Source organism: Salmo salar, chromosome ssa05 (assembly GCF_905237065.1).
Source record: "Salmo salar chromosome ssa05, Ssal_v3.1, whole genome shotgun sequence".
NCBI lineage: Eukaryota > Metazoa > Chordata > Actinopteri > Salmoniformes > Salmonidae > Salmo > Salmo salar.
In genome coordinates this window covers 66045370-66065703 of record NC_059446.1, presented here as the reverse complement: position 1 = coordinate 66065703, position 20334 = coordinate 66045370, and the positions used below count along the sequence as shown (strand labels likewise).

At 43.0% G+C, this 20334-nt stretch overlaps 1 protein-coding gene across 6 annotated transcripts in view; it reads right to left on the bottom strand.

The window, feature by feature from the left end:
• The window catches only part of LOC106605503 (adhesion G protein-coupled receptor B1), a 95026-nt gene extending 75517 nt beyond the window's left edge, over nt 1-19509 (bottom strand). For 3 of the 6 annotated variants that reach the window (XM_014201231.2, XM_014201233.2, XM_014201232.2), the window contains exons 1-2: nt 18260-19503; nt 12453-12573 (exon numbers count right to left, since the gene is read on the bottom strand). The gene's annotated coding sequence lies outside the window, so the exon portion shown is untranslated. Of the gene's footprint in view, nt 1-12452; nt 12574-18259 lie in introns of all 6 variants that reach the window. The other 3 variants (XM_014201235.2, XM_014201238.2, XM_014201234.2) reach the window with 2 other exon arrangements.
• Between the last annotated feature and the right edge of the window lie 825 nt (nt 19510-20334).

The window sequence follows — 20334 nt, the reverse complement described above, 5'->3', positions numbered from 1 at the left end:
TGACCCCACTCTCCCCTACAATGTGGTATTACTGTCAATCAAAGAGAAGAAAAAGACTTAGCAACACAATGTGCCAACATTAGTACGACTTCACTGCATGACCTCACAAGTTCATGACCTCACACCCTGACAGACACTCTGGCTTCAGACAAAAACAACGTTCTAACCCCAGCCGTATCAGAATACACTACACTGATACAGTATCAGGACTAACTGCAAAATCAGCTGTCTGACAGCATTGAGACAATAACAGTCTGTTACAGGGAATCTGCCATGACTTAATATGGGACATCTGGGGGGAAAGAGAGAGAGAGAGGAAGTGTGTTTATGTGTATCAGTGTAGGATATCTATGGCAATTGTGTGTATTTTGCCTATCAGAGTGTGAGTGCCTGTCTGCTGGTTTGTCAGTGTTTGTGTTTATAGAGAAAGTGTCTGCCTGTGTGTGAGTGTTTGTGTGATAAATCAAATCAAATGTTATTTGTCACATACACATGGTTAGCAGATGTTAATGCGAGTGTAGCGAAATGCTTGTGCTTCTAGTTCCGACAATGCAGTAATATCCAACGGGTAATCTGACCTAACAATTTCACAACAATTACCTTATACACACAAGTCTAAAGGAATGAATAAGAATATGTACATAAAAATATATATGAATGAGTGATGGTATAGAACGGCATAGGCAAGATGCAGTGGATGGTATAGAGTACAGTATATACATATGAGATGAGTAATGTAGGGTATGTAAACATATAAAAGTGGCATTGTTTAAAGTGGCTAGTGATACATCATTACATCAAGATGGCAAGATGCAGTAGATGGTATAGAGTACAGTATATAAATATGAGATGAGTAATGTAGGGTATGTAAACATATAAAAGTGGCATTGTTTAAAGTAGCTAGTGATACATTACATCAAGATGGCAAGATGCAGTAGATGGTATAGAGTACAGTATATACATATGAAATTAGTAATGTAGGGTATGTAAACATTATTTGAAGTGGCATTGTTTAAAGTGGCTAGTGATAGAGAAGTGTGTGAGTGTTTGTGTTTATAGAGAAAGTGTGTGAGTGTTTGTGTTTATAGAAAAAGTGTCTGCCTGTGTGTGAGTGTTTGTGTGATAGAGAAAGTGTGTGAGTGTTTGTGTGATAGAGAAAGTGAGCGCTAATGAACAAGACATTTCGGCTATATTCCCTCCCTGTATTATTTAAGGCGTTGCAATCAAATTTCACACGTTGTGTTCCAGGCCGTTGTGTAGAAGTAATCTATTTTGGGGTTGAATCATGTTACTTCTCCTGCTGGAGATGTCAGGGAAAGCTTGTCACACACAATCAGGCTTTAAATGTTGCAGATAATTAGCCTTTGTTACTGCACTTGTCAGGGAACTACCCTGCTGTCACACTCACACACACACACGCACACACATATAGTGCATACATACACACGCTTGTGTACGAACCAACCCCCCCTTCTCCCCCTAACTACACACCACTCCTCCCCTTGTGCTTGCCCAGAGTGTGTGAATTAGATCTATTTCCCAGCCATGCACCACATATCTCAACAAAGAGGCTCAGAGAAAGACCAGAACTCAAATTTTTAGTGAGCTCCGATTAAAGTGGTTCACGCTGAGTGATATGGAGCTCAGATACAGTATCAGAACCAGATACAGACACAGGGACACCCATCACCTCACATCCTGTCAGACGCACAGAGATCCCATGGTACCCTGATGATGTGCTGTAGGCAGTAGGGGGGCAGGGCATTCCCAAAGCTGTTTGCTTTTCTAGTTCTGGTTGGTTAGCTGCCAGCACTGTGGCATTGTTAGCACAGTCCATTGTTGTTTAACTAGCTAACGTTAGCTGGCTGGCTCGTTAGCTAACGTTATGTGACGTGTGTACAACAACAGTTGAATATGGCCGGTGTCCGTAATCGTCTGCAAAAAAGGGTAATGAAAATGTTGCCAGCAGAGCTGGTTAGGCTGCTTTCATGTTATCCAGAGGTAAACAAATCATCGGCCAGAGCGTCAAGGGTGCGAGCGAAACGAGATGCGTGGGGCTAAAGCTTAAGAGGGTGTGAACAATGCTTAAAACCTGTTAGGGCTAGGGGGCAGCATTTGCACGTCTGGATAAAAAAATGTACCCGATTTAATCTGGTTACTAATCCTACCCAGTAACTAGAATATGCATATACTTATTATATATGGATAGAAAACACTCTAAAGTTTCTAAAACTGTTTGAATGGTGTCTGTGAGTATAACAGAACTCATTTGGCAGGCAAAACCCTGAGACATTTTCTGACAGGAAGTGGATACCTGATGTGTTGTATTGACTTTAAACCTATCCCATTGAAAAACACAGGGGCTGAGGAATATTTTGGCACTTCCTATTGCTTCCACTAGATGTCACCAGCCTTTACAAAGTGTTTTGAGTCTTCTGGAGGGAGATCTGACCGAACAAGAGCCATGGAACGATGATGTCCCATTAGACACCTGGCGCGAGTTCATGTTGGGTACCCTCGTTCCAATACGTTATAAAAGAGTATGCATTCGTCCACCTTGAATATTATTCATGTTCTGGTTAAAAAAGGCCCTAATGATTTATGCTATACAACGTTTGACATGTTTGAACGAACGTAAATATTTTTTTCCCCTCGTTCATGACGAGAAGTCCGGCTGGCTTAGATCATGTGCTAACAAGACGGAGATTTTTGGACATAAATGATGAGCTTTTTTGAACAAAACTACATTCGTTATGGACCTGTGATACCTGGAAGTGACATCTGATGAAGAGAATCAAAGGTAATGGATTATTTACATAGTATTTTCGATTTTAGATCTCCCCAACATGACGTCTAGTCTGTATCGCAACGCGTATTTTTCTGGGCGCAGTGCTCAGATTATTGCAAAGTGTGATTTCCCAGTAAGGTTATTTTTAAATCTGGCAAGTTGATTGCGTTCAAGAGATGTAAATCTATAATTCTTTAAATGACAATATAATATTTTACCAATGTTTTCTAATTTTAATTATTTAATTTGTGACGCTGACTTGACTGCCGGTTATTGGAGGGAAACGATTTCCTCAACATCAATGCCATAGTAAAACGCTGTTTTTGGATATAAATATGAACTTGATAGAACTAAAAATGCATGCATTGTCTAACATAATGTCCTAGGAGTGTCATCTGATGGAGATTGTAAAAGGTTAGTGCATCATTTTAGCTGGTTTTATGGTTTTGGTGACCCTGTCTTTGACTTGACAAAACATTACACACAACTCTTGTAAATGTACTGTCCTAACATACTCTAAATTTATGCTTTCGCCGTAAAACCTTTTTGAAATCGTAAAACGTGGTTAGATTAAGGAGATGTTTATCTTTCAAATGGTGTAAAATAGTTGTATTTTTGAAAAATTTGAATTTTGACATTTATTTGGATTCAAATTTGCCGCTCTTGAAATGCACCTGCTGTTGATGGAGTGCACCACGGGTGGCACGCTAGCGTCCCACCTAGCCCATAGAGGTTAATGAGGTAGACAAAGAAGAGCTCTTCACTGCATACCAAAACATTCAAAGGTGATTTTCTCAAAAGTGAGTTTACAACTTGATCAACTTTCAAAGCAGAATTAGTTTCCCATTGTTCCTCAAATGCAGTGTATGATATACCATTTTGTAGCTCTGAGTCTCTACTTTTATCCAATGTAAAAAACACCATTTCAAATTTTGCAACATAAGACCGAATCCAGGTGGAGTCACATTTTCGAACCAAAAATATAAATATATAAATTAAAAGTACAAAAATAATTAAATAAATAAAGAGAATAGAGATAATATAGAATAGAGAGAGGGCACAATGAGGACACAGAGAGCAGCCCTGTCCTGTGTGTATATATCTCTCTCTCTATATATATATATACTGCTCAAAAAAATAAAGGGAACACTTAAACAACACGTCCTAGATCTGAATGAAAGAAATAATCTTATTAAATACTTTTTTCTTTACATAGTTGAATGTGCTGACAACAAAATCACACAAAAATAATCAATGGAAATCCAATTTATCAACCCATGGAGGTCTGGATTTGGAGTCACACTCAAAATTAAAGTGGAAAAGCACACTACAGGCTGATCCAACTTTGATGTAATGTCCTTAAAACAAGTCAAAGTTAGGCTCAGTAGTGTGTGTGGCCTCCACGTGCCTGTATGACCTCCCTACAACACCTGGGCATGCTCCTGATGAGGTGGCGGATGGTCTCCTGAGGGATCTCCTCCCAGACCTGGACTAAAGCATCCGCCAACTCCTGGACAGTCTGTGGTGCAACTTGGCGTTGGTGGATGGAGTGAGACATGATGTCCCAGATGTGCTCAATTGGATCCAGGTCTGGGGAACGGGCCAGTCCATAGCATCAATGCCTTCCTCTTGCAGGAACTGCTGACACACTCCAGCCACATGAGGTCTAGCATTATCTTGCATTAGGAGGAACCCAGGGCCAACCGCACCAGCATATGGTCTCACAAGGGGTCTGAGGATCTCATCTCGGTACCTAATGGCAGTCAGGCTACCTCTGGCGAGCACATGGAGGGCTGTGCGGCCCCCCAAAGAAATGCCACCCCACACCATGACTGACTCACCGCCAAACCGGTCATGCTGGAGGATGTTGCAGGCAGCAGAACATTCTACACGGCGTCTCCAGACTCTGTCACGTCTGTCACGTGCTCAGTGTGATCCTGCTTTCATCTGTGAAGAGCACAGGGCGCCAGTGGCGAATTTGCCAATCTTGGTGTTCTCTGGCAAATGTCAAACGTCCTGCATGGTGTTGGGCTGTAAGCACAACCCCCACCTGTGGACGTCGGGCCCTCAAGCCACCCTCATGGAGTCTGTTTCTGACCGTTTGAGCAGACACATGCACATTTGTGGCCTGCTGGAGGTCATTTTGCAGGGCTCTGGCAGTGCTCCTCCTGCTCCTCCTTGCACAAAGGCGGAGGTAGCGGTCCTGCTGCTGGGTTGTTGCCCTCCTATGGCCTCCTCCACGTCTCCTGATATACTAGCCTGTCTCCTGGTAGCGCCTCCATGCTCTGGACACTACGCTGACAGACACAGCAAACCTTCTTGCCACAGCTCGCATTGATGTGCCATCCTGGATGAGCTGCACTACCTGAGCCACTTGTGTGGGTTGTAGACTCCGTCTCATGCTACCACTAAAGTGAAAGCACCGCCAGCATTCAAAAGTGACCAAAACATCAGCCAGGAAGCATAGGAACTGAGAAGTGGTCTGTGGTTCCCACCTGCAGAACCACTCCTTATTGGGGGTGTCTTGCTAATTGCCTATAATTTCCACCTGTTGTCTATTCCATTTGCACAACAGCATGTGAAATGTATTGTCAATCAGTGTTGCTTCCTAAGTGGACAGTTTGATTTCACAGAAGTGTGATTGACTTGGAGTTACATTGTGTTGTTTAAGTGTTCCCTTTATTTTTTTGAGTAGTGTATATATATATATATATATATATATATATATACAGTACCAGTCAAAAGTTTGGACACACCTACTCTTTTAAGGGTTTTTCCTTCATTTTTACTATTTTCTACATTGTAGAATAATAGTGAAGACATCAACAATATGAAATAATATGTATTAACCAAAAAAGTGTTGAACAAATCAAAATATATTTTAGATTCTACAAAGTAGCCACCCTTTGCCTTGATGACAGCTTTGCACACTCTTGGCATTCTCTCAACCAGCTTCACCTGGAATACTTTTCCAACAGTCTTGATGGAGTTCCCACATATGCTGAGCACTTGTTGGTTTCTTTTCCTTCACTCCGCATTCCAACTCATCCCAAACCATCTCAATTGGGTTGAGGTTGGGTGAGTGTGGAGGCCAGGTCATCTGATGCTATAAGGGCACAAGGCGAGACCCAGATGCATACACGGGAGGCAGATGGTTTGAGTCTTTGATATTTATTAATAATCGAAAGGGGTAGGCAAGAGAATGGTCGTGGACAGGCAAAAGGTCAAAACCTGTTCAGAGTTCAGGAGGTACAGTGTGGCAGGCAGGCTCGAGGTCAGGGCAGGCAGAATGGTCAGGCAGGCGGGTACAGAGTCCAGAAAACAGGAAAGGGTCAAAACCGGGAGGACTAGCAAAAGAGAATAGAGAAGGCAGGAGCACGGAAAAAACTCGCTGGTTGACTTGGAACATACAAGACGAACTGGCACAGACAGACCGAAAACACAGGTTTAAATACCCAGGGGATAATGGGGAAGATGGGTGACACCAGGAGGAGGTGGAGACAAGCACAAGGACAGGTGAAACAGATCAGGGTGTGAAAGATGCAGCACTCCATCACTCTCTTTCTTGGTCAAATAGCCCTAACACAGCCTGGAGGTGTGCTGGGTCATTGTCCCATTGAAAAACAAATGATAGTCCCACTAAGTGCAACCCAGAAAGGATGGCGTATTGCTGCAGAATGCTGTGGTAGCCATGTTGGTTAAGTGTGCCTTGAATTCTGAATAATTCACAGACAGTGGCACCAGCAAAGCACCATCACACCTCCTCCTCCATGCTTCACGATGGGAACCACACATGTGGAGATCAACCGTTCACCTATTCTGCGTCTCACAAAGACACGCCGTTTGGCACCACAAATCTCAAATTTGGATTCATCAGACCAAAAGACAGATTTACACCGGTCTATTGTCCATTGCTCGTGTTTCTTGGCCCAAGCAAGTCTCTTATTATTATTGGTGTCCTTTAGTAGTGGTTTCTTTGCAGCAATTCGACCATGAAGGCCTGATTCACACAGTCTCCTCTGAACAGTTGATGTTGAGATGTGTCTGTTACTTGAACTCTGTGAAGTATTTATTTGGGCTGCAATCTGAGGTGCAGTTACCTCTAATGAACGTATCCTCTGCAGCAGAGGTAACTCTGGGTTTTCCATTCCTGTGGCGGTCCTCATGAGAGCCAGTTTCATCATAGAGCTTGATGGTTTTTGTGACTGCACTTGAAGAAACTTTAAAGTTCTTGAAATTTTCTGGATTGACTGGCCTTCATGTCATATAATAATGGACTGTCGTTTCTCTTTGTTTATTTGAGCTGTTCTTGCCATAGTAGGGACTTGGTCTTTTACCAAATAGGGCTATCTTCTGTATACCACCCCTACCTTGTCACAACACAACTGATTGGCCCAAACGCATTAAGAAGGAAGGAAATTCCACAAATTAACTTTTAACAATGCACACCTTTTAAATTAAGTGCATTCCAGGTGACTACCTCATGAAGCTGGTTGAGAAAATGCAAAGAGTGTGCAAAGCTGTCATCAAGGCAAAGGGTGGCTACTTTGAAGAATCTCAAATTGTTTTCATGTCTTCAGTATTATTCTACAATGTAGAAAATAGTAAAAATAAAGAAAAACCCTGGAATGAGTAGGTGTGTCCAAACATTTGACTGGTACTGTATATATTATACATGTGATTTTGGTTTTTGGTTTAAAAAAATACTGTAAAATCACAAGCAATTCAGCTTAAAAAAAGATTTATTTAGAAAATCCCAAGTATTCCCACAAATCCAAAGAGGGACATACATGATTGTGTCTCAATGCAATCAAGGTATGAAACAATTGTTATTTTCAAATTCAATCTCTTTTTGTTCTTAGTTGTGGTCATTTGGAGTGTACAAATGATTATAGCTATGTATGTTCCGGCCCCCAACCATCCGCACTGACAAAAATCATCTTTCGGCTGAATCTAGTTGCCTACCCCTGATGTAGAGTTACATAAGCGAGTGATGATGACAAATGGAAGTCAGTAGAAGATCCAGAGATGACTGGGCCTTGAAAGTGATGACTAAGCAGGCTTTTAAATATGATGACTAGACTGATGGGGCTTTGAGTATGAATAATAAGCTGATGACTAGGCTTTGGGTAGGCTTTATCATGGGCCCCTTAGGGACACTAGAGTATTAGAAAGAGGCCTGGGAATAGAGACAGAGACCAGGGAGACCAGAGTCCTGGGAATAGAGACAGAGACCAGGGATACCAGAGGCCTGGGAATAGAGACAGAGACCAGGGAGACCAGAGGTCTGGGAATAGAGAGAGGGCACAATGAGGACACACAGAGCAGCCCTGTCCTGTGGGAATCTCCACTCAGCTGGGGTGCCACGGGTCTGCGATTGTGTGTGTGTGTGTGTGTGTGTGTGTGTGTGTGTGTGTGTGTGTGTGTGTGTGTGTGTGTGTGTGTGTGTGTGTGTGTGTGTGTGTGTGTGTGTGTGTGTGTGTGTGTGTGCGCACGCAGGCAGGCAGGCAGGCAGGCAGTAGAGGTTCCCAGTCCAGGACTGAAGGGCTCTATTGAGACGGTCTCTCTCTCTCCTCCTCTTCCTCCTCTTCCTTCATTACCATTCAGACAGGACCAGCTAACCACACTCTGCCATGACGGCTGAAATATTTACCACTTTCTGTTTACCCACAACTACCCTGACTGACAAGACCACACACCCCCAAGTTCACACCTTCTCTTCCCCTTTAAACTCCATCCTTCTCTTTTTTATTTTCCTGTCGTTTAACTTGCTGATGGCTGTCTGTCTGTCTCCCGGCGACAGCGGCGTCTTCCTGGAGCGCCTCATGCTCATTGTGTCGATAATGGAGTCTTGAGTGACAGATTTTAATCCTGCCCTCCCCTAATGATATTTTCTCTCCCCCCGGTGTGTCGCCCGCTATCAAAATGTCACAGGCAGATTTACAAGTGCTGAGCTGCCAAACAAAGCTTATTTTAGTCCGGGGATCCCAGGGAGGGCCTGATATCCATATACAGTATACTACAAATCAATGGCAGAATATTTACCACTGTCACCTGCAGCCTAACGATTGCAAATGGCTCACATATACACAAACAAATAAATTAGTTCTTGACTAAAATAACTCACTGTGTGTCCGTATTTGCATGTGCGTGCGTGTGTGCGTGCATGAGTGTGCATGTATGTGTGTGTGCGTGTGTGCGTGCATGAGTGTGCATGTATGTGTGTGTGTGTGTGTGTGTGTGTGTGTGTGTCTGTGTGTGTGTGTGTGTGTGTGTGTGTGTGTGTGTGTGTGTGTGTGTGTGTGTGTGTGTGTGTGTGTGTGTGCGTGTGATAGGAGAGTAAATAGAGAGCATAGCCTACCTCATCTTCTGTCCTCTGCCCCTTTCCTTCTCTTTTAAGGCTTAGAACATGAGCTCTGGACAACCAATTGCCTAGACTCCCTTTCCCTCTCTTTCTCTCTCTCCCTCTCCTACTCTCCCTTTCTTTCTCTCACTTTCTCCCTCTCGTTCTCTCTCTCCATCGCTCCCTCTCTTTCTCCCTCTTCAATTCCCTCTCCCTTTCCTCTCTTTCTCCCTCTCTTTCTCTCTATCCCTCTCCTTCTCTCCCTCTCTTTCTCGCTCCCCCATTCCCTCTCCATTTCCCTCTCTCTCTGTCTTTCTCTATCCATCTCACTCCATCCCTCTGTCTCTCTTTTACCATGCCAGAAGGATTTAGTGTGATATTGCTCATCATCATACTCAAAAAAACATGACATGGCTTTGGGGCACAATTACCCAAGTTAACAACTATTACTAAAGCTTCATCACAGTCCTCTCCCCAAGGGTTAGACCATAGATCCTGTACGGCTATACAGGCCCTTTGTGTAATATGCTTCTGATATCCCTGATTCCATATGTATCCAAAGGCTATGCACATCTACTCATACATACTGAAATGAAATGTGCATCTTCCTGCACTGGGAATGGAATAGAAATCTTCCTGGCTTCCTCCATATGTACCAAAATAAAATACATCTTCCATTTGTATACAGCGGCAATGTACTTCTGTCTCTTACTCCATACAACCCCAGGGAGCTGGATGGTCATGTGGGAATGATATAGGATGGGCCGCACAGTAGTGATGTAAGTGTGTATGGAGGGGGTGGTAGCACAAACACACACACACCGAGCTCTGGTGACATTAGTAGAACAGGGGTGTGTATGTGGTGACAGCTCTGGCCCTGGCAGAGCTCCATGGTGAATGTGGCTGATTACACTGTGTGTGTGTGTGTGTGTGTGTGTGTGTGTGTGTGTGTGTGTGTGTGTGTGTGTGTGTGTGTGTGTGTGTGTGTGTGTGTGTGTGTGTGTGTGTGTGTGTGTGTGTGTGTGTGTGTGTGTGTGCGCGTGTGTGTGACCCCACTGCCACTAAACAACAACATGTACAGGACTAGCTGCCCTTCCTTCAAACCAAACCTTCCAGTTCTACCCTCTATTACTCCGGTCATATAATATAACAGCAAGGTTGTCGTAGCAGCATGGGACGCATTGCCTTTCCCAAAACACAAATACTGAATGCAATAGATGACAGAAAACTGAAAATATGCATCAGGAGCGTATGCAAATTACCTTCAATTTAGTTTTTTGTGCGGATAACAGACCAATTATTGATTCTGTACACCACATGGCTGTGCAGATAACATTGAATGAATGATCCAGTGACACTATCAGTCTGCCCACCTCTCTCTCCCTCTATCCCTCTCACTCACCCCATCCCTCTTTCCATCCCTCCACATCTACTTCTTTACTTACACCCTTCTGCAACCATCACTCCACTACCCCCTATATCCACATGATCCAATCATCCCACAGAGGAATACTCAGCCTCAGTATCCTCAGACAACTGCCAATAATCCAGAGAGGGTCTGAGGAAAGTTAGGGAGATAGAGAGGGGGGGAAAGATAAGAGGGACAAGCACACTGTCTGAGCAGTGACAGAGGCTATCACTGTCAAACACTCCACACTGACCCAGCCCATCCATCAACACTGTCCTCCACAGAGATACAGAGAGGGGCACGGAGGGAAGGGTAGGATAGGAGGAGAGGAGAGGAGGGGAGAGGAGGGGAGAGGAGACAGTAAATCTCGAAGTATTTACCAAACACACAAAGGCAATGTCCAATATGCCACACATAGGCATCGGACCCTAATCGCTATATAGGGACACTCAAGAGCACCCAAACTACAGAACATGCCCAGTAGGCCTAGAACCACAGAGTACAGTCCACACGCTCAGCTGCAGCTAGCGTCGTCTAAAACAAAACAAACATGTTGGACTAAATGAAACGGAACGTTTGAGGTCACAGACAAACACATGCTTCACTTCACAAGAACTCTTCCATAGTAGCTGACTATGGCAGACTGGACAGTCAGCACTTCTGAACCAGATGTTGTCACTCTTCTGTTGTAGAGACAAATGCAGTATGTAGTAAACAATTTAACTAATGTAAGACAAATGACTAACAGATGTACTCTGGATCCGATACGGCCGTTTGGTTGGGACTGCTTTTTATGCCTTTTTTTTATGATAATGACAATCCTTCCGCAGCTGAGCGCTAGCTAACATCTGTTCGGAAACTCTAGAATAGGATAGTGGGGATGGGAGATGCACGGGTCTATGATTATAGGGAGATTACTGCAGGACTTTCAATGTTGCCTGCATAAACTTGCATAAACACATGTAGAAGGAAAAGAAAAACCCGGCTGTGATTATCCAGCGGCGCGTACTCCAGATTATGCAGACCAGACTCAACAATAGCAGCTAAGCATGTGATTTTTCTAAGCACAGCACATTTACACAGCATGATACCCATCTCATAGAACAGTCACCTGTAAAACCATGCAGAGCAGCGCCTTACGTATTGACAACATTAAATTAACAAACAGATTCCCACTATGGGGATCAATAAAGTACTGTGTCCATTGAAACTGAAACAGTATATTTTTTCAGGATAGAATATACAAGATCTACAGATGATAAGGTCAAAGACAATACATGTGGCTGTCAGTACACCTTCACTAATGTAGTGTATGATGCCCAAATGAAGCCAACATACAAAAACAGCACCCAACCTTCAGGACAGCCCGTTGGGCCCTGTTTTAGTATGTTGGGTATAAGATATACAGTGCATTTGGAAAGTATTCAGACTCCTTGACTTTTTCCACATTTTGTTACGTTACAGCCTTATTCTAACATGGATTAAACAAAGGTTTTCCCTCATCGATCTACACATGTTACCCCATAATGACAAAGCAAAAACTGGTTTTTAGATTTTTTTATGCAAATGTATTACAAATAAAAAACAGAAATACCTTATTTACATCAGTATTCAGACATAGAACATCATAACATACTATGTCACACGATCAGACATTTATGCTAATTCAACTTTATCTATATCAACTCTTCATTTCCCCCTAAAATCTTATTTTTTTCTTTCCTTTTGTCTGTATACTGTAATTCAGCTTTCAGCTGTGAATGTGTGCAAGCTCAAATAAACCTTACTACATCCTTATCTTCTCTTTTCTGTTGCAACATGTGGAATTAAGTATGGTTCTGAGTGCTACCACTCAGTGTTATAATTCCAATATGGACAAGCTTAAAACAACTGCAGCCTATAAGAACACTCACTTTTAGGGTTGCAAAATTCCTGGAACTTTCAAAAACGTCAGTTTCCAAGAGATCCTGGTTGTAGGATTTCGGATTTCCTGGTTATTCCCTCCTGATACCGGGAAACCTCCATCTGGGATTTCTGAGGAAGAAAAACAGAGAATTTAATGACGGTTCCAGGAATTTTGCAACCCTACTCACTTTCAAGTCCACGATCAAATGAATTATCCGCTGTATGAAAGTGAGGTAGACTACATGTCAACTTCCAAAAATATAAACAGATTATTTGAGCCTATGTACAACGGCTTTCAGCATTTTGACATTTTTTCTAATGATACAGCTTTCAGCATATTAATGAATTGAATGATTTTAATGATACCATGATGCTCAGTCAACCAATTAGAGTGGAGAATAGAGGTAACTCTGATGAGTTCCTGCGTTGACGCTAAGCTAACTAGATCATAGAGGAATCAGAGGGGATTGAATGGAGACTCACTGAGATGTGGTCTCTGATACAGATGATTATCTATGGGACTTGAGATCAAAGCACAACCATGCCTTTTTCTTATCAGGGTGTATACAGACAGAGTGGGGAGAAATCACTGGATACAATAACCTGTCTTTTATCATTGGGTTTTTCAAACAAAATGAAAGCTGGTAAGAATAATTCATATTTCTTTTTCAGAAAAAAACAACAACCAATATGAACAAACAGAATTGCAATTTGTATATGGAAATTAAAATTGAAATGTACCTCTAATGTAGACACAATAGCCACATATCCTTTATAACCACAATTTAACAGTCCACATCAACATAAAGCTATAATAGAAAGCTAAAATACAGATAGCTGAATGTAATAAACCCATCCAATAGAACTGACATTCTGGGCTGTTCTCTACCCCAACAGAAGGTCACAACCCCTGAAAGAAAACTGTGGAGGAAGCAGAAAGACAGCCATCTGTGATTTCTACGCCAGAGCATCTGTGTACAGTATGTGTTGTGTGTGTGTGAGTGTGTGTGTGTGAGAGAGAGAGTGAGAGAGAAGGAGAGAAGAGAGAGCATGTGTGTGTGTGTGTGTGTGTGTGTGTGTGTGTGTGTGTGTGTGTGTGTGTGTGTGTGTGTGTGTGTGTGTGTGTGTGTGTGTGTGTGTGTGTGTGTGTGTGATTGAGAGAGAGAGTGAGTGAGTGAGAGAGAAGGAGAGAAGAGAGAGCGTGTGTGTGTGTGTGTGTGTGTGTGTGTGAGTGAGAGAGAGAGAGAGAGTGAGAGAGAAGGAGAGAAGAGAGAGCATGCCTGTGTGTTTGTCTGTGTGTCTGATGTCAGTGTCATTTCTCTCCTTCAAACCCTATACTCCTGCCTACATGCCTGCTGTCTGTTGCAACAAGACTACAACTTTACCTTGACTTTATTTTACATTACAATGATTCACACTCACAGCAACCACTAACAGACACACAAACTTGTTGTCTAAAACTTAGTCTAAAAAAGGTTTTCTAACAAGGCATCACATCGTATTGGAGGGATACAATGATGCATGGCTCAAGTGTACATTCTGTCTTAGGGACTCATTGCACATTCAGCATGGGTACACACATACACACACATACACACACACACACACACACACACACACACACACACACACACACACACACACACACACACACACACACACACACACACACACACACACACACACACACGTATAAGAGGTGTGAAGGTGTTTCTCTCTACCTCATTCCCTTCTCACCCCCATTAAACACCAAGTAAAAAACGTAGCAGGCAAAAGAACTCCTGCTAATTCAATAGCATGTCTTACTGCACTGCAGTTCAGAGCCTGTTTGGTCAGCTGTAGAAGAGCAGGAAAGAGAAAGTGAGATCCAATTCATTAAAAAACAAGAACATTCCTTGGCATACAGTTTATAACAACGTTACTTTACTTTTCCTCTGAGCTCATATTGCTTCAATATATAGAATGATTTGCTCTAAAACACACTACAAGCCCAGTGATGTGGCAACTGAAGACTCTATCCTTGCGTGATGGAGAGCTAGCGTCAGAGAAGGGTAAATGTTTAATGAGGAAGCCTTACGACTGCTTCACACAACAGGCCCAAACACGAAAACACAAACAAGCATGTCTGTCTCAAAGGATGGATATCATCACTCTGTGTGATGTTGTGTTGATGGTCAGAGTTAGTTAGCCTTGTTTTTAATTTATTTATTTCACCTTTATTTAACCAGGTAGGCCAGTTGAGAACAAGTTCTCATTTACAACTGCGACCTGGCCAAGATGAAGCAAAGCAGTGCGACAAAAACAACAACACAGAGTTACACATAAACAAACGTACAGTCAATAACACAAAAGAAAAGAAAAATACAAGGATCTATGTAGTGTGTGCAAATGTAGAAGAGTAGGGAGGTAGGCAATAAATAGGCCATAGAGGCGAAAATAATTACAATTTAGCATTAACACTGGAGTGATACATGTACAGATGATGATCAGTCTGGTCAGTCGTTGATCAGTCTCCTAGTGTAACATGTGGACTTTGTAACTGTTGCCTGCCCTCGCCCAGAGTTCCCCTCCCTGGCCCTGCGTCCTCACGATGCATGTTGGCTAGGCCTCATCACCCAGCAACCCTAGCCCCTATTTTAGACACTAATTAGGCGAGCCAATGGATAGGCATGATCTGGGCAGTAACCTCGAAGAGTACAACGCTCGCGGCGATGGAACTCTCCACTGTCCTGTCACTAAACCATTACCACCAACATTAAAGAAGAGGGAGATTTGTGTTTCTCTCTAGGGTGTGTGTGTGTGTGTGTGTGTGTGTGTGTGTGTGTGTGTGTGTGTGTGTGTGTGTGTGCGGGTGTGTGTGCGCGGGTGTGTGTGCGTGTGTGTGAATGTGTGTGTGTGTGAATGTGTGTTTGTGTGTAACAGACAAAGAAAGCAGAATGGGTATGTCTGTCTCCATCCATCATAAACACTCTCTCTATGGTCCCTCGCTCTCTCGCTTGCCTTTAATCTACCTTTTATCTCTCTCCTTCTCTTTCTTCCCCTCATGTCTCTCCTCTATTTCAATCCCTATGTCTCTGTCTCTTCATCCCTCTCTTGTCTCTATCCCACTGTGTGTTTTCCATTTCAGGTTGTGTGTGGTGGCACTGAGGTTTAGACAGACCAGGTTTATGTAAGGCTAAGGGCTGATGGAGGGAGGAGGAGAGGAAAAGAGAGGGAGGAGAAGAGAGTGAAAAGAGAGGGAGGAGAAGAGAGTGAAAAGAGAGGGAGGGGAGAGGTTGGGACCGGAGTATTTGCAGATGAGGCTTGGATACGAGATACAAAAACAAAGGAGGACTTCTAGGTTAAAAGACATGCATGGTTGCTTCTCAAAGGGCCTGTGTGCTGTGCTTGCTCAGCCCGGTCTGTCCATGACTCAAAGATTGCCTGCCTGCCAGTCAGAAGGCTCCTGTGGAGGCTAGGCCTATTTATAATCCCTGTGTCTTCTAAAAGACTCATACTATCACACTATATATACTATATACTATCAGTGGCTGCAGGGTGTGTGTGGCCAGTCCTACTCTTACAGGCCTTTGACAAGGCACTACCTGATATCCCTGAATTCCTTGAAAGTGGTGTGGTAGTCCTAAAATAATGTAGAGAAGAATGGTGAATGGTGAGGCAAGGACAGGCATCAAGATGTGTCATTACTAGGCTACTAGCCCACAGATTGAATGTTATAACTGAAAAATAATAGGAACGTGTATGACATATTAATGCTTTGTTCAACAGGGCCTTTCACGCATCTTGGATCTTCACCTGTTGAAGTATCTCACACCTGTACTGCTATTTAAAACACGGGAGGAACAGAGATAGGCTACACGGGTCTTTACACCGACACAACTCGCTCCGTTTCACCGAGGAGATCCCGTGAAAACCCCACCCGATGCTCAGGAATCATTTCTGGCGCTGCAATGCTCCGTTAGTCCCGTCTCCCCCGCGGAGTGGATTGAGTGTCTGTAGACTCCCCCCTACGGTAAGAAGACGGAACTTCCTGTTTAACTCTTATCCTTAACCCCCAAAGCCATGCGCAAATAGTTTCAGATATCTGTCTCCAAATGTAACGCCAATTCTCGCACGCACACGCACACACACACACACACACACACACACACACACACACACACACACACACACACACACACACACACACACACACACTCGCACGCACGCACGCGCGCGCGCACTTCAATTGCCTTTCTCGCTCTGTTCTTAAAGAGACATCCATTCAGCAAAGCACGGAGCGCATTGAACCGAATAGGCTCCTGCAAATAGTCTTCTCCCCGTCTCTGTCTTTTCAATCACTCTGCTGTTGAACGCTTCATTTAGCCCTACACACAGGGAGGGAGACTTGGTCCGGAGACATTTAGCGTTCACTTAAGTCAAGGGGGTGGAAATAGGTTGCAGTTACACCAGAAGCGGTTAGGTGAAAATATTAAAACCATCCTACGTATTTCCCTAAAGGGGAGAATATTGTTGTATTATTTATTCCGGCCATAAGTGCTATTTAGGACTAGGGAAAACACTGTATTGATACAGAAGCTTTAGTTGCACATCACACGCTCGCCCCAAAGTGTTCAGTGACTACTGATCCGCAAAGCAGAGAGAGGATGACTGCGTTACCAACATGTAGAATCACAATGTGTCACATTTTCACTGCATGCCATGTAGCTATAAGTTATGGCCACATAAATCAACACAAGCTGAATAACAATAACTGAAAACATCAGCAAGTTATTTTATTCTGCATATAGGGATAGAATAGCTTATATTGTTATAATAAATAATGTGCTACTAAGTAAGGACTATTGAACATGTGAGTAAATAAAGAAAATGTAGAGTTTAAAAGTGGAGTAGAGCTCTCAAATAATGCATTTTTCACGCCATGGAGAGCTACATGTCTATCGATGTGCAGCTACTTCCAAACGCAGAGACAAGAGAACGCGAGAGAAGGGGTAAAAAAGTCACCGAGATATTCCTTCCATGGACAAACAAGGCAGATAATAACAGAAATCTGGAGAAACAATCAATATGCACAACAAACGCATCTCCAAAATCATATAAAAGATTTGCCATATTTGTATCCCGGAAAGGTCCCTTTGATTTAATCAAAAACAAATACCAGGGTTTGGTAAAACTCATGAAATCACAGTAGATATTCGTTGTGGCGACTTTGCTATCCAGTCTGTCGGAAATACTGGATAGGTACCTTGGACAGCGACTAGCCAACTAGAGACCGCGTCCGCCGCGAGGGCGCTAGGAGTTGGGCGCGCAGTGATTCCCTAAGCGCGTCTGTTTGACATGTTGATACTGCCTAAATCCACACCGGGACAACTAAAAGCTACTCGGAGCAAATTCATCTGGCCCTATTCTCAATTTCCAAAGCTGTACAGCTTATAGTAATCGAATTGAGAAGGACCAGAACGGAAGGAAGAGCAATGCCCAGTGGGTTTAGAAGAAGTTGATGTGATGAGTGACGGATATTTTCTCTCTCCCTTGCCTGCCTGAAACTGCCGACCAGCTCCTCGGCTTTGCTGCGAGTCTGTCATCAACGAGAATTATCTTAGAACCATGGTGTTGCAAAATAAATTCACTAAATATGTTATCAAACAGAAATGTTTCATTCTTAAAAACACATTGCCACAAGGGAAGACGCGAGAAGCATAGATCCCGTGTCGGATTAATATAAGACTATGTTATTGACATAGCACATTCGGTTGCAAGTAACAATAACTCGTTACTTTGAGGTGTCTATATATTAAATGAAACTATTATTTACCTTGAAAAAGTTAACAGTTCCATTGAAGCATATCTTCCGTGTTCCAAGCTCCAATACTTTCGAGAGACAATCAACAATTCCACAAGCTTGATTCAAATAAGTTCGTTGTACTTATTATTTCAAGAGCGCGTAGCCGATGTATAGCCTAATGTAGATATTTTGATGAAATGAACAGGTCTGAGAAGACCTGCAATTCAAAACTGCCTTATTCCAAAGTTCATATGAGTAAAATGAATACAAATCCAGTCCATGTAGCTTTTAACAGTATGTCGATCCAAATTCAAAGGTCCCCTTGTTTCTGAAGAGATGCTCTTAAAATCTATATTTTTAAATCCCAATTTATTGTAGAAGCCTTGTAATCAAGCTATTCTCCAATTTCGCTGGCTTCGATCGACACAGGCGCCAGGTGAAGTGAAGGTCTAAGAAAGCGTAAAATCAGGATAGTTCCTGGTGTTCTGTCTTGATTCCAGTGCGCGCGTTTAGGCAGCACCCATCGTTCATCCCAGTTTGGAGTGTCCTTGCCGGTGTGTCTGCGGTCCGGGTGCTGGACCTGGTTTCAGTCTTTGAAGCCCTGGGATTCGTCACAAACGCATATACCCAGCAGCCCCCACCCCTTCCCCCTTCTGGAGATGGAGTCGGAGCAATGCGTGGGTGACACACCGAAGTGAATAAGCCACAGCAACGAGGGCTGGGGGTGAGAAATATGCAAGAGAACGCAAGAGAGAGAAGAGAGGTGAGTGATGGGTTTTTTTTGTCGAAAGTGTGCCTTTCTTGATCAACTGTGTTTTGTAGATTTATCGAAATATTCTTTACAAAGCAATATCTATTCAAGACATGATTAATTGAGTTCTTGCTGCGTTTTAATTTATTGGAATTTGCCAATATATTTTGTAAAATCCTGTTATGTAGCGTAAATAACAACTGCTGAGATGCTTGGATGCAATTTCGCATGGCATTTCAAACGATGATTTCCTTACGAAGCTATTGGTGTCTTGTCTAAAGTAGCCAATGTGATGCAACTACAGTTGAATCTGAATCGAAGATAAATGGAGTGTCTACAGACCAACATCAAGTGCGCACTTGCGCAATAAAAAACACACACACCCTAATTGAGTTCCAAATGCAGTAGTCAAGCTGCACGTGCTATAGCCTACACTTGCCAAATGGCACATTTAGTCACTCCTTTGAGCTGTTCGGAGTAGCCTTTACGCCTGCTACGTTAGGTAAGGAGTAGCCTAGCGACGGAAAGTGACTCAGGGGTAGGCTATATGTATCCAACCAGATTTTGCGCAGACTATTGTCTAATATCCCGATCAGTGGTTGCAAAATAGACTAGCCAATACGTGTAGCTCAAATGGGAGATTCCATTTCTCGAGGCATCCCATGGCTCTCCCCGCGCGCCTCCAAGTGGGTGGACTTTTTTTATTATGCATAGGAGGTTCGCTGTTTTAAGGGGGCGGGATTTGGAAGCTTTGAATAGATTCATTCTGGTCCAATAACACACATCTGCCGTTCGAGTAGCTTACATCCATCCAATAAATTCCAGGTAGTTTAGGCTGTTTATGTCTAATTGACAATATTTCTAGAGTGCTCTGTTGACATCAGGATGCGTATTATATTCATATTAAACATATTAAACTGTCCCTATACGAATGCACAATTACCACTGGTTTGACATTCCCCTGTATGATAGCTATTGACAAGAGGTTCTGTCATCATTTACCATGTTTCTTTTTGTCATTTAGCCAATGCTCATATCCAGAGTGACTTGCAGTTAGTTCATTCATCTTAAGATAGCTAGGTGGGACAACTATATATCACAGTAATAGTAAGTACATTTTTCTTAAAAAATGTAGCAAAGTCAGAGCTAGTAAGAGGGAAAAGAGTCAAGTGCCAGTGTTAGTTCACAAAATGTTTTTTTGGGGGGGAGGGGTGGGGGTGCTGGGGGGTGCTTTGGGATTATTTAAGATACTCTTTGAAGAGGTAGGGTTTCAGATGTTTTTGAAAATGTGCAAGGAATCAGCTGTCCTAGCTTCAGGGGAAAGCTGGTTCCACCATTGCGGTGCCAGGACAGA